The sequence below is a fragment of the Ornithodoros turicata genome, chromosome 1 (assembly GCF_037126465.1).
Source record: "Ornithodoros turicata isolate Travis chromosome 1, ASM3712646v1, whole genome shotgun sequence".
NCBI lineage: Eukaryota > Metazoa > Arthropoda > Arachnida > Ixodida > Argasidae > Ornithodoros > Ornithodoros turicata.
The window spans coordinates 125496465-125505839 of record NC_088201.1 but is presented as its reverse complement, the minus strand read 5'-3'; the positions used below and the strand labels follow the sequence as shown (position 1 = coordinate 125505839).

Genomic DNA, 9375 nt, shown 5'->3' with positions numbered 1-9375 from the left:
AATTTCATTACGTCCACTGTTGCGATATAGTAACTGTCAGCTACCATTAGATTATTTTCAGCATCAAGTACTGAGACTGCTACACGTCCTGAGGATCAGACAACAAGAGCAGAGTGACATCTTGGAGACAGTAGCTGCCAAAATCAGTGGCCCTAGTTCAAGGCAGCCATCAGCACCTCCACTTGTACCGTCCCCATTCCAATCACAGGAGCAGCTGGAAAGGTTTGCCGAATCTCTCACAGCAACCCAACGCTGTAACCTTGTATGTAAACTGCTGTTTCATGTAGCTTATGATTTCTCTCATAACTTTACCTGTTACTGCCCAGTAGTATTGCTCATACATTGATTTGCTTTTGCCTAATTTATTCTGCTGTGGCAATGCATGGCCCATAATCTTAAGCCTTCCTATGTGTCGCAGTAGGTGGGACATAGAGGTAGTTCAACAAGAGATCGTTCTTGGCAGCCTAGGACGTACTACCTCCTGCTCGAATCATTATTATAACCCCTCATCCCGAGGCTTTTTTTTATCGCGAGGGTATCTCAAAAAAGAGGAGAAAATATGTATATTTTTTGCTATCCACATGCTTTAGAGCACCCATTTTGAAGATTGTTGTGCTTCTAATAGGTTGGCGAACTTTCAGAACTTGGCGGAAAAGATGTTAACTCTACAGTTCGCAGCATCCTGAGCTACCTGATGACGGACGAAGTGGCGCAAAAGTACAATTGGGAAGGCCGTGGCAAGAAGAGCAGTTTCTCGAAGTTGAATCTTCTGGGTGTCATATACTGTGAGTATATATGCAAAACGTGAAGGGTAGCAGCTATATGTTTGGTGAAAAATGTTGTCGAAATCCAACAGATCTTATACAGGTACGCATGCACACTGTGTGCTTGGTGTTCCAGCCTCGGCTGACAAAGTTGTTGCGTAGGTATCTGCCTAACATCAGTGTAACATCAGTGGCCATCCATCCTCCTGTGTCCGTAGCTGGCTGCATCTGCTCATCCCACAGAATACACTATAAATAAGCAAGCTCACTTTCTTCAGTGTACGATGGAGAACTGTATACCTGAAGCGCGCTCTAGGCACGCACATCTTGTCACATGGTACATTTTTGTGCTGCATGCTTTGTTTTAACTGAAAATCTGCCTACATAACCTACATTAATGGTCTTTCTCAGCTTGCTGTAACATTCAGTTTTCCAGTGCAAATAAACAAGTCAAATTTAACAAACCAAACATACATTAATGAGCAGGCTGTGGGAGAAAAAAAAAAGCAGCTTAGGCGAGTAGGCCAAAAGACCCTGAACTATATCCAAAAGGTGCATGCTAGCTTGAACACCTTTATGTCAATGAAAAAATGGATAGGAAGCAACCGAGCTGGTGAAGATGATGCATAATGTAAAACCCCGAGACTAGGGAACACGAAGAGACAGACACAACACGAAGTCTCGTGAGACTTCGTGTTGTGTCTGTCCCTCTGTGTTCCCTCAGTCTCGGGGGTTTTACATTATGCATCACCTTTATGTGTAAAGCATGGCATACATTTAGGTAGTGTAATGATCTTAATGCTTCTTCAGCTTCTTCTGTCTTAAATATTGCATATTTTTTGTTGCAGCAACTACAACGGGTAATCGTAGGATCCAGGGAGCAACCAAACATGATGTCAAGAGTGCAATTGCAAGTTGGCTGCGGCATACTAAGGAAAGAAGTGAAAAAGGAAAAGACTCATCAACACAGCCAAGTGACCCCCTCAGCGAGAGGTACAACTTGCATGTTTACAACAGTTGTTGCGGCGCAGTGCTGTGTTTGTGTCATCGTTTCTATGCGTTGCAGAAATACCTATGATAGGGAGACAATGACAACAGATGAACAGAGACAGTCTAAAACGCGGCTGTGCTGCGTTTGAGACCGTCTGTTTCGTCGTCACCCTGTCTCGGATTTTTCTGGAATGCATATTCAAGCCACTTGCTGTTTAGCCATTTTTTTGCTGTTGCTGTCACTGAGGTTTTACCTTTAGCATATCTTAGCTAAGCTGTCCAGATTTTTACCTTGTACATGGAGATTTTGTTCTTTGATGTGCTCTTGTTGTTTTCTTTTTCTTTGTTTCCTTTCTTGTTTTCTTTTTTTTTTTTTTTTTTGCTTTTGCGCATTCTTGACCTCATCGCACTTTACATAAATTGAATTTGTCTTCTGTTTTGCAGTGAAACGGACTAAATAGGCATGCGATCACGTGCCTGCAGCAAGACCTTGTGTATTTCATCTTGTGCGCAGTCTGCATCGTCACTCATCTGCAGGACGAAAGGATGGACGAAAGGATAACGGAGAGACACAATTCGCTGCACTCACAACTTGAGAAGTTTTACTTTCACATGGCACATATTTATAAAGGTAATTCAATTCCTTCTTCGCACTTCTTGCTGCAGATAAAGCTAAGGAAGCGATGACATATATTCGACCTCTTCAGGCAGCGACAAGATAGACGGCCTGCTGATACAGTTATCTGTGGCTCTTTGTATACAGTACACAATACCGTCCACCCCTTGAAAATTGATAAGACACATACCGTCCACCCCTATTGCACTCGACTTTCGGTACATTGTGCTGCTTGGGTAGGCTTCTAAACTTCCTCTTCTTGTTTGTGTGTTTGCTTTGTGTAAAATTGTATTCTCATTTACACATTTTACACAAAGCAAGAAGAGGAATTTTAGAAGCCTACTGTATAGAAAGAGTCGTCCGGCAGGCAGTCTATCTTGTTGCTGCTGGAAGAGGTTGAACATGTGTCATGGCTTCCTTAGCTTTGTTATCTAAGCAAGACATGGGGAGAAGGAATTGTATTACCTTTACAAACATGTGTCATGTGAAATTAAAACTTGTCAAGTTGCGAGTGCAGCGAATTGTGCGTCTCGTTCTCCTTTCGGGCTTGTCTTGTGCGCTGTTAGGTTATTTAATCTTTCAAGCAGTGCTTACAGAAGTGCACATATGTTACCATGTGTTTAAACGATGTTGCAATGTGCCACAGGTGGCATATCACCCGTTGCTTAGCTTTAACCTTTTTAACTTAACTTTTTTTTTGTGTGTGGCAATATATGTAGTTCCTGTGCCGATGCCATGATGTACAACTGAAGTTTTTTAGCAGTATGTGTATGTGTATACTGCCCATGCCAATTTTCACAGCTGTTTTACATGTTGAAGCATCAAGCAGGGAAACCATAAGTTGTGTAAAGTTACCATACACTGCATCATATATTTTGGAATTTCCAGTTTGTTTTGTATAGCCACATGTTATATTGTTCATTCATGTTCTACCCACTGTTGTTCATTCATGTTAAGTCACTGTCATTCCATGTGTATTGTCGTCATGCCAAGTTTCTTGAAGTCAGTTGTTTTACAGGTATTTTTTTTAACTTTTGAATAATTTTTGAAGCACAATATTGCAAAACGTGAGTATTCTAAAAATACCACAGAGTCCCTTACGTTTCATACAGTTTCTAGTCGTAACGTCAAAAGTGATATTGTCGAAGTATTGAAATTGCGTGTGTTTTGTGATACGATCAAGATTGATCAGTTTTTCGAACATGCATATTTTATTTCGTTGCTACTGAAATGTGTTTCTGCATTTTCAAAGTCCTACAATAAATATCTTGCTTTACATTTGCTCTGTTTATTCAATAATTAGCAGTATATGCATTTCAATACTAAATCGTACTGGCTATACAGTACCAATAACAAATAGCCTCAAAAGGTCCCAGGAATGCCCTGAAAAGTGTCCACAGGACTGCCGTACAACAGCAGTGCATTGTCCCCCGTATGTCCAGAAAGTGTCCCACTTTGGTCGGGCAGGATGTCCTGTAGACTGGTTCAGGCAGTAACATTGAACATACTTTATCTGTACTAAGTTTGTCACTCGGACGTTTCTAGACATCCTCAGGACGTCTCGGCATCCGAACACGTTTCTCCGTGGGACATCTTGTGAATGTTTGTGGTTTACTGGGATATGAGTCTGACACAGATTTCCTGAACAGTCATTAAAATTTCAAATAAGTGAGCGAACAGCAGCGTTTGGCAGCGTCTTGATGCTGGAAGCGGCCAAAAACAAACGATAAAGAAACATTCACGGCTCTACAATCACGACAGAGAATTGTGTGGCTGTGTATAGTTTGTAATTATTACCTCGTTGCGAATGGCTTGACATTCTGCCAGAAGGTTTTCCGTGAGGTGAAAGATACAACGAAGCGAACTATCAGTATAATTGCCGTTGAAGTTACCGAAATCCTCGCAAGCAACAGCAGTGTCATAAACTACAGGCTTTCACTCAAGCTGGAGGTTATCTTGAAATTCAATCAGTTTCAAACACACATCGCAGTGTCGGTCCTGCCAACGTGTATGATACGTCGAGCATTAAAGGCGCTTGACGCGAGCGAGAACACAGCCTGACGGCAACGGTCGCCGGAGAGAGCGGGGACCGTATCATAACTGAGAGAAACCGAAACAGGAGTCAGTTCGCTGCCAGGAGAAGTACGCCACAAAATGGCCGCCGTGTTCGCCGGCGTAGCCCAGTGTCGATACTGTACGCGTAGCTTATACAGTGACTGTAGGAAGTGTCATTCGGGCTAAAATGTCGCTGGTTCCTCTAATGACAACGGAATTGCGGAAGGTCAAGTAAAAGACACAATGTTGATAGGAATGGATGTCTCTTCTGTAAGCTAGGTGCCTTCAGGTTACTGCAGGCAGTGTGAGTTGCTGAGGCGTATGTCCGTCACCACCACGAAGATGTTTCGCTCATTTGTACTCCAGGAGCAGGTTGGAAATTTTTTGTTCATACACTATTGCGATCCCAATGAAGGCTTCTGAGGGATCGGCAGTTTCGTGGGAGTGCCTGCGTTGTAGTAGTTGATCCTGCTCTTTGGTTTTAGGGCGAGGGAAGAACCATTTTTGAAATATGATACGGGCAAGCCCCCCTCCCTCCACCGTATCATCTTGTCCCATCGTACAGTTGGCAACACGACTGCCTGGATCCTTCAGCGGGCTAGCACCTGTTATTCGTCTGCAGTGCGTCTTCGTTTGTAGGGCGATGCAGTGTTGTTTTTGTAACGCTGTGCAACGTGGATCAATAAGAACTTCTGCAGAAATGAAAAAGCAAAAAGAAGAGAGAAGTAGTATCAGTGGTGGATATTATACTGGACAATGCTTTATTATTACGCGGGCTCCCCGTTGGCGTTATCACGGAACTATTGGCGCTATATGGGCAAAATGGGATTGCCAATATGGACAGCCCATATTGGACCAATATTGGCAATCCTGGTAGACCATATGTTTCCAATATTGAACCAATATTGGCGTGCTGTTGGGTCAGTACACCCGGCGTGTCTCCATGGATCGCCGTTACCTCGTCTCAAGCCTCACTGGCCCCAAGGTGAACTCTCAATGGTAGGGATGTACCAACCGAATCCACGAATCCTAGGCGGGGATTCGAGATTCGGGAATCCGAATTCCAGTGCCCAAAACGGCCAATCGAATCTCTCGAATCCACCGACCATGTTTCCTCGTTTCTTTTTCAAACTGGCGCCTTCGGAGTCCGCTGAGAGCTTCATTGACCGACGTGTGTTTTCTTGTTTCTTTGTTTACATTGCTCTGGAGTGAAAGAGTTCAGGCAGGAACTGTTACATTACAAGTTTAAAAGTAATATGGTTTCACTTTTGATTGTTGCTTTAACTTAAACTAAACAACAAACTTTAACTAAATAATTCAGACTCGAGAATTTATGTATTGTTGCGACTCGCTTGTTACGAGTCGGTGAAGAAATAAGCGTGCCTTTGGAAAATGAGCGTTTGAGTGGCTCGTTTGGGGAGTTTAAGACGAGCGCAGCTGTATCGCCTGCGCTTCCTGAATAATTTCTATGTGTTATCGAATAGAACGGTCTATCTAATGCGTAAGAATGGTTTCGAGGTTGACTTAGATTCAGCTTGTGAAGCGAACGACATCGTGAGAAAAATGACTATCACTGAAAGCTGCGTTGGAAGGGGGGCAGAGAACGCAGGAGGTAGAAAGGTGGCATATAATTCATTGCTGAACTGGCTGTAGGTTTGTAGATCATGTTGTGTTGAGTAAACGGTCATGAGAAAAGCACACCTTAACCCAGACAGCCTAGCAGATCGTGATTTGCGATTTTCTGCGCTGGCCTGACTATAGGACCAAAATTAAGAGGGATTCAGAAAACGAAGCCATGACATTATAGAACCGAGGGAAGACTGTCAAGGAAGTGATACGAATTTTGTCGTACAACTTTGTCCTAATTGTTTCAAAATTTTGGAAAACCCAAAATTTAATGAGAGTGCGTTGTTGTGTGAAGCAAATTGCCTTGGCTGGGCGATGACAAGGGTGATGACTGAGGTTGTAAACAGTGAATTGTTTTCTTGTTGTTTTACCATGTTAGTGTGTATTCGTCGATGAAGTTATGCCATCCAACCCTGAATTCGTCACGTGGCCATGTCTATTGCGACTCGGAGTAACGACAGAAAACTGCGGGAGCTGCATGGAGCCAGCCAGGCGACGTGGGAAAAACGAAACGACGTGTCGACACCATTTTGGAGGGAGCTGACCTGAACTTTGGAATCTGAATCGGTAGCGGGAGACCTCGACGCCAATCTACAAAAGGGTCATCGGCCAACCAGACTGCCGCTTGTACGAGTCATCTCCTCTAGACTGGACTGTTGGACTGAAGCCCGTCAGTGATGAACCCGAGGCGGCGACGAGCTGTTACGACTCGTCATTTTCGCTTGCCTCCCACATCTCGGGAAGCCATCTTCCTCACAGTCCGGGAGCCCAATCATGAGGGACTAAAGGGAAGACAACGAAGTCAGCTTTCCTGGAACCACTGCCGACTCCGACTTGATTCTTGTATGCTTCTGTAAATACACTTTCTGTTTCGTTGTGCTCCTTGCCTCTGCCTACGTTCCTGCCCCAGAATGTTGGGATCGCCCTGGCTGCCATCCGGCGGTTCGCAACAGTATTTCTTGTAGCGGACGAACGACATGTTAAATAAATTAGGAACTATATTGGTATATTTTCTAACGAAACGAAACTTATTTTTTTCCATTAAACAGATTTATCATATTGTGCTTCAAAACACTCTCGGGCAGAAGTTTTTTTTTCTTGGCTTTTTGAACTGTTTTTAAAGAAATTATTCGAAAGATCCGAGATTCGTAAGATTCGTGGATTTGCAGAACCTTTCTGGGATTCAGATATTGAACTCGTCACCTGACGAATTCGGCTACTCCCACAAAGGAAATGAAATGTATTAAAGGAGAAAGAAAACTGTGAAGGTGAAAAGGTAAAAATAGAAAGACATCACCCCTCGTGCACATGGCTGTACATGTCAGACTACATCCCCTAGAAGTGAACTGACTTGCAAGTGACTAACAGGAACGGGGAACTCGACGACACATGCCTAGAATGCGGTCCTAAAATACAGATTCCAAATCACTGCTCACTATGAAGTTGACAAGCGCTGATAACGCGGCGTCTGTCTTCTTGGGTTCCCATACACCCAGCACCTTGACTATATCGAAGGTTCTATTGTCCATGCGGGCTAGAGCGGACTTCAACGTTGCTCTTTGGGATGCATATCTTGTGCAGTGCATAACGATGTGTTCCGTGTTTCTCACAGATGCACACACTAGACAGTTTCCTGAACTAGCCCTGCCGACTTTATGGATAAACTGTTGACAATACAGAACGTTAAGGCGAAACCATTAGTATAGCTATGTTAGCTGTGTGGGTCATAGAGCCTGCGAACAAACTAGTCACTATGAAAGCCAGGGAGGGAGCCTTGCACAACTTCGTTTTATTGCCAGGTACTGTGAAGGTCCGTCCGACCTGCTCGACGTCCAAGCACGAGTTGTCCTTCCAGAATGCCAGTGTTCCAGCACACTTCCCCGCGTGCAGTGTCTCATCTGATGGCGATTGGGCTTCTGGGCCACCGTTACACCTCGCCCCATCATGTTCGTTAGCATGCCGGCAGAGGCATCTAACGTGTGACACGAAGACCAGCCCTATCAGTTGCACAGGATTTTCCAGGTTCTCTCGCCTTGAACCTCAAAGCTGTGAACCCTCTGAAGAAAACAGTACAGCACCTCACAAACACAAAGCACACCCAACCCACGAAGGCCAGCAGAAACGAAATCGAAGTAGCCCTACCACATATCTGTCCTAGGGGACCGCGACACCTCTGCATGAACGCAACAATACGTCCACACCACCCCTATTATACCCAAGTTCGGTTACGAAGACGCGACAGTGCGTCTGCGTTTGCATGTACCTTTCCTTTTCGATACCTTACCGTCACGTTGTAACGCTGCACGGCTAACGCCCAGCGAATCAGCTTTGAATTGTGGGGAACACTCACTGTCAGATAAGAAACTGGGTTGTGATCAGAGATCACAAAAATGACCGCACCAAACAGCCAGGTGTCAAAACGCCGGAGCGACTAAATTATGGCGTAAGCCTCTTTTTCGATCGTCGCCCACGTTTTCTGGGTAGGGGAAAGCTTACAGCTGGCGAATAAGGTTGGCAGCTGCCGCCATCTGGTGTGTAAATATATAATTTATACAGCATACTTGTGTCCTCTAGCTGAAAGGGGTTCAATAGGGCCTATGATATCCGCATTGACACACTAAAACTGCCTCTCCGGACGTGTTAAGGGAGTAATCAGTGTTCTCAGTAATCAGTATTCTGTCAGTCTTGCGTCTCTCGTCTCTAAGCTGACATTCATGACAATTCGAGTGCTGCATAACGTGTGTCTCCAACCACACCCAGTGTACTTAATGTGAGCTGTTGTCTTATGAGCGCCAAAGTGACCACCCCATGGTGAGTCGTGAGCTAGCTGCAGTACCCCGTTGCCTCTGCACTGCGGTAGGACAAGTTGCCTAGCAGGCCTACACAAAACTTTGTCTTTGTGATACAGAAGTCCCTTATCTAGGTACATTCCGTCTTTGTTCTTCAATGCATCGTCGCGCGCCTTAGCCAACAAGGGGTCCATATTCTGCGCCGCGGGTAAGTCTGGAACCTCAGCCGGCTCACTATCCGCTCCTTCTGTGGCCTTTATCTCAAAAGTTGAGGCGCTGAGCATATTAACCTCCTCCAAACGTGTCGTAGTTTTGCCTTTATCCGTCTCTGGATCATCTTTTCCCCAAAGTCACCTAGCAGCTTCCTGCATCCAAGTATCACAACCACCTACCTCCGCATCATCTAACCCTTGGGGCAGAGAATTAGCAGTATTCTCTTCCCTTACCCTCCTGTCGCAGTTTCCCGATGCACTCCGTCGCCCTCACACGTCATCATACTGCGCTAGCAGTTCGGAGATTTTAAAGGCGTCAAACC

The 9375-nt window shown here is 44.8% G+C and overlaps 1 long non-coding RNA gene across 1 annotated transcript; it reads left to right on the top strand.

Annotated features, from left to right (window-relative positions):
* Positions 1–226: 226 nt before the first annotated feature.
* Positions 227–1713, top strand: LOC135368683 (uncharacterized). Its single transcript, XR_010414848.1, has 3 exons — positions 227–262; positions 626–785; positions 1613–1713. It is a non-coding gene; the product is annotated as an uncharacterized LOC135368683 (long non-coding RNA).
* The last annotated feature ends 7662 nt before the right edge of the window (positions 1714–9375 follow it).